The 6,011-nt window shown below is 33.1% G+C and overlaps 1 protein-coding gene across 3 annotated transcripts in view; it reads right to left on the bottom strand.

Moving 5' to 3' along the window:
* The window catches only part of Ccser1 (coiled-coil serine rich protein 1), a 1,158,948-nt gene that overhangs the window by 552,722 nt on the left and 600,215 nt on the right, over window positions 1-6,011 (bottom strand). The gene's annotated exons all lie outside the window — the stretch shown is intronic.

Genomic DNA, 6,011 nt, shown 5'->3' with positions numbered 1-6,011 from the left:
ATGAAATTTTAAAAGAAGATATTAAATGTTTAAACACTTAAATAAAAATACAGATTGACATGAAACTCTTCTGTTGTAGATTTTATGTTAAAATTTGTTATTAGCATTCACAAAGAATATATATTTTTAGTAATGTAAAATGGAAGGATGGATAGTTGACATAATTTTTCCTTTCTTTAAACAAGTAGAAAATGGAGTTTTTCTCAACTCTTTATGCATTCTTCAATGGAAAAACATTCAGAAAACTAGGTAATAGGTAAATAGCACAAGGATCTCTTGAAGATTGCATATTCCACAGTTACTCTCTGAGCCTTACACACTAAGCTTCAGAACGATTTCCATAGTCTTCAACTGTTATTGCCCTACTCTTTAGTCCATCATTTCTGCTGAAACTTCACATGAAAGGAAATTAAAACACTTCAAACTATTTCATACATATTAAAACAAGAAAATACACTTAGTAACTATTCATGAAAGGAAGTGTAGTGTCTAAGAAGTATAGAACACTTTACTCATTCCTAATCACAGTAAAATTGTTGTGAGGAGATCTACAAGATCACAGGATCAATAGTACAAGACTCTGTTATGTACCAATATAAAGGATATATCTGTGTATGTGTGTGTGCATGTGCACGTGTGCGCCACGTATCAGTATATAAAATATAACAACATATCAGATCTGCAACTGTGAGGCTTCTAAAGCAGTATTGGCAGCTTCTGAAGGAATTCCACACAAAGAGAAACCATCTTATCTGAGTCCACACCAAGAAATGCCATAAGAAAGGGCACTCAATAACTGAGGAACAGGACAGCAGGTTGTGATAGAGCAGTGTCTGTGGAACAGTTCTCTATGAGAACAGTGGGTGCTATAATCAAATCCCATTATCAGAAAATGAAAAATCTGAGCAATCATTAGGTTTAAGAAATTCTGATTTTACCCTTGCAAAGTTTACTGAGACATGCAGTATGTGTGTGTGTGTGTGTGTGTGTGTGTGTGTGTGTGTGTGTGTGTGTGTAGTATGCACATATTATATACTAGTAGCATTTTAAAGAGACATATGTCCATTGTTTCACAGAATATTGCTCATTTCTTGGACATTAAGACTGATTGTTGCATTCTGTAAATGAGGCTGCAAGGTTTGAATGCTTTCAAATTAGCACTCAGAAGCTATAGCTTCAGTGGACAGAGTAGTACTACTGTGAATGAAGTGTATAGTGATTAATTCTCTTGGTCCTCAAAAGAAAGCTTGCTGAAGATACATAACCAGAGAAATGTGTAGAAAAATGTATTTAAAAATTCACTTTTCAAGGTGTATATGGTACTGTTTGATGATCCATTAAACTCGTGTATGTCACATAATTTTTATCTCTTCCTTTCCTGTTTTTTATGCAAAGCATATTTCCGGGTCCACTCAAAGGACATTTCCTTGATCTCACTTACACTAGTCTATAGTACTACATTGCTTACTTTCTCACATAAGCATTCTATTATTTCCTTTTTTTAGGGTAGGGAATATAAATTAAATAGCATAAAACAAGGTACTACATGATAGAATCATAAGTTGCATTCATTTATTAATAGTCTAAAGATGTCTCTATATGACAATATTGATATTTCATCTTCTTTCTTGCCTGGACAGCCGTCTATTTGGTAATGGACTGGTTTCTATCAATGAGTATTTGTGCTATTTCCATCATTATCCTTGATCATAAATGCTGACTAGAGAATATTTTAGGAGCATGTAGTTTGGTATATATGGAAATATATGTCTTGGTAGATTTTGTAGTTGGTTCACACTGCTTTATTGCATTCTCAAAACATTCTTTGTCAGAGGGTGTGCATGTGGCAAGGTTATTCATTAACAGGATATGTTTTAAAGGTACATTAAAATGCTCATGTGATTAAGTGATATTCAGTTAGTTAAACTATAAAGAAAATTATATTCTACTATTGTTGCAAAACAGTAATTATTATATTTAAAATGGCAAAATTTAAGACTGTATGGTTTATATATGTGATATAGAGATGTGATTGTGTGTTTAGTCAAATAGCATGGTGGCAGCAAAAACTTTCAAAGATGCAAAAATTAATATACACCCTCACATCCACTGATATTTGCATACTTTCTAATTTACATGGAATCATTTAGTTTCTCATTTCATAAATCATCATCATGAGTAATATTATCGATGCTTTCACAAAAGAAGAATTACACCTTTCAGACTCAGTGAATACTTGTAAACCCCTTGTAACTAAGAAGTAATCTTTTAGGCCTGGTATGGAAGCTCAGGCCACTGAGGCAGAAGGAGGAATGTTGTGAGTTCTAGGCCATCATAAACTACATACTAAGTTCCAGGACAGCTTAGGCTAGTAAGACTCTCTCTCAAAACGGCGGGAAAAAGTTCTTAGTTGCATTTTTGTAGGCTAATTCCCAAAATTAAAGATTTGGAAAACATGAGATTTGGAGCCTCTCATGAATTAGTCCTTCCCTGAGCATAGAAAATGAATAGCTCATCCAGTTCCAGGTTCTATCTTTAAACTGAAGAAAATGCTAAATCTTTTATACTGCTTTTCTTCTAGAAAATAATTCTATATTGGACTATAACATCAATTTGATGGATTAATTCAAATTTCATCCATTTATAAACATAAAATTCATAAAATAATGATAAATCTGAAATAATTCTGATATTTATAGAACTGACTCTTTAAGTATTCTGAACTGCAAATTACACTCCTTTGGTATAAATTTTCTATATACTAATTCAGCCTCATAAATTTACAATTGTAATTACCATCTTAACTCAGCATCACTAAAGAGTATAATTTCCTTGCATTCTTACTTTATGGTGCATAAGGTTAATGATATATGTGGCTTGCTTTTAAGAAAGTTTCTAATGGAATAGTCTAAAAATTCCTCCTTCCATGCCAGTTCTGTATAAATACATTTATGAAACTTTTTTCCTTAACTCACTATGACTACATTGTATAATAACTTTATATCTTTATTTTTAAATACTTTCAATCTACAAATTTCAGTATCTTTGACCCCTAAAATAATCCATTTCAGTTTTCTCAATGGCAAAAGTTAGATAAGCTTGAAGACCCTCAAATCCAAGAGTATGAAGCAAGCGACTGAGAAGTATCAACCTTCAAATAATGAAGCAAGTATTTATATATTATTTATATTGCATAAGATATTGCATGTGACCTGGAGATGATGCCTCACATACAGCAGGATGTGCGACTACTGGACTCTTCTTATAAGAACTTGAGTACATGACAGTGGTTCTAATGTAGCTCCTGGAGCAATCTCTCAGAGATACTAAGGGATAAATGTGCTTATTATCAGTTCTTCCAGAGAGAATGGAGAGGGAAGGAGAGCGGGGAGGTGAGGAGAAGAGACACATGTGATTATCAGGAACTCTGGATGAGTTTAGCTTTACTCTCACTTCTTATGCCAAGTGGAAATGACAGAGGGTTACTAAGTCATGGTTCCTTCAGGTGGAATGAAAAGAAGGCCTAAGTCTGCTGCTCCTTCAACTGGATGGGACACAGTAGGCCAGAGTCTCTGCTCCAGATGACAAGACAAAAGATGCCTGGATCCTCTGTTTCCTGGGATAGGCTTTGATTCTCTAGTGTAAGTTTCCTGATACACTCAATCTACTCCGAGGCCTCATAGCACAGAGGTCCCCTTTTTATCCTAGGTGGTTTCTATGCTAATCTGACTATTCATATCCAGGACTGTGACAAAGAGAGAACAATTATCTCACTTACCTGGACACTCAAAACGTCTTCAGGCAGGAAATTATAATATGATTTCTATCAAAGATGCTTTTCTCTTGACTTTCAAGGCACACAGCTCACCCTCTCTGTTTCAGTATCCCTGTGTTACTCTTCTGATGCCATCTCCACTCTAGCCTCTCACATAATCTGTAACTCCTTCCTATGTTCCCCTTCCCTGTGCACAATGCACTTAGAACCTTTTATCATTTCTTAGTTTGTTTGCCTTAAACTATGCAGATTAAGCAATTGCCCACTCCATAGGAGACTATCTGGGGCTTTTCAGTTAAAGGTTCCAGGTAAATCGTGATATTTGTTGAATATTAGTTCAACAGATTTTTAAAGCTGTGTTATAAAACCACATTGGACAAGCCAAGCATCTGAATTGCATAGAAAGTAGCATGTTTACTAAGCATTTTTCACTGAAGTTTTAATCAGGCATTTAATATAATATGAAAAATAATTGTCCTAAAGCAAACAAAACTCTATAGCTCTTTACATTTGTGGTTTAATTTCTATGTATAAAGAGAAATACCTGAGTTGAGTGAGTATTAAGAAATGGAGCACTTGAAGAAAGACATTATTTTTTCTGGCAAGTGCCAAGACATATCCATACACAATTGGACATTCTGACTATGAAAGATGACAGAAGCAATGTATTAGAGCTAGGAAGATTTAAAACAGTACAGGTTCTTAGAAACAAATGAGAATGCTGAATTGACAACTATTCAACTGAGATAATATATCAGCATATCACAAAACCTTCCTTTTCTAGAACACAGAGCTAATCAACCAGTGCAGAAAAAGGCAAGCATCTGCATCCCTGTCCTGAGAGACAGGACAAATTCATCTCATACATTTCATGGGGCTAATCAACCAGTGCAGAAAAAGGCAAGCATCCACATCCCTGTCTTGAGAGAGACAGGACAAACTCATCTCATACATTTAAGGGCTCTTGGTACACTAACTGCCATGAGAAGCTCCAGCGCAAAATCTACTAAATCCAGGAGAAGTTTCAAAATACACAGAAAACTGTACTGAGAAATTCTCTAAATATCTTCATGTATAATGAATATTTTTTAATTTTTAAGCCTATAAGTAGAAACTTCATATATAAAGCAAATTTCCTTGAGAAAGTAAGTTAAAATAGTTGAAAAACACAGGATAATACTAAGTCAAATATATATATATATATATATATATATGTATGTATGTATATGTATATATATATGCATATATATTATACAGGACTTAATCAGAAATATAAATGATTGTATAATTCAACAAATTTTCAATAGTCAAGTGAAAACCATCGATAATATATACACTGATCACAACAATTTCATATTTGATTAAATATCTGGTAATTTCACATTTTAGAAAGTGATCAAAATCTTAAACATTCAATAATAATAAACATATTCTCTAAAATTTAAAACATATACAAAGTAGTAGATCTCTTCACTCAAAATTCTAACAATAAAAGACAGATATGATTAATCTAAGTAAATCAATGCATTACTTAAAATAAAAATTTATACTTGAAGTCAATCATATTTACATAAAATAACTTTTTATAAAACATAGCATGGAAGTAAAATATTACTCTAAGATATTAAATTAATTAAATCCTAAATTTTCTCACTGATAATATTTAAGACCTTCCTTGTTGAATTTAGATATTCACTCTCAAATAGTTTAATCAAATTATTATTTGCAGTAGCTCTCAAGCTTCAAAATATTTACAAACAGTTTAATATGTACTATACAGAGGCCTTTAAATGTAGGTGATGTAATCAGAAAGATCCAATCGGTTGATATGGTCTTATAGCGAACAGTGTTGCTTCCTGACTCTACCCATTCATCTTCTATCTGGTTTCAAAAGTGCAGGTGACACTTAAGAAATTATTCGGTTTCAAGATTCCTAATAAAATTGTTTCATAAGTGCACTTATTTAAAAACCTTTAAATTCATCTATAGTGGACTTTTATTAACATATTTCATTCTGTATTCATATAGATTACTTTCTTATGTAGCATATATAGCAATAACCATGTCCTGCATGGTAATGATGACTTGGTCTTTTGTAGTTTGACATTCACCCCTCTGATACATGATCACAATTGGTCCATGAACAGCAAATGGTGGCTGATATTGTCAGCTTCAAAAAGCAGGTAGGAAAGTGTAAGAACCAAGGATGATGAAAAAGGTTTCAACTAAATTCTTC

Source organism: Peromyscus maniculatus, chromosome 3 (genome assembly GCF_049852395.1).
Source record: "Peromyscus maniculatus bairdii isolate BWxNUB_F1_BW_parent chromosome 3, HU_Pman_BW_mat_3.1, whole genome shotgun sequence".
Lineage (NCBI taxonomy): Eukaryota > Metazoa > Chordata > Mammalia > Rodentia > Cricetidae > Peromyscus > Peromyscus maniculatus.
This window is presented reverse-complemented; position numbering and strand designations above follow the sequence as displayed.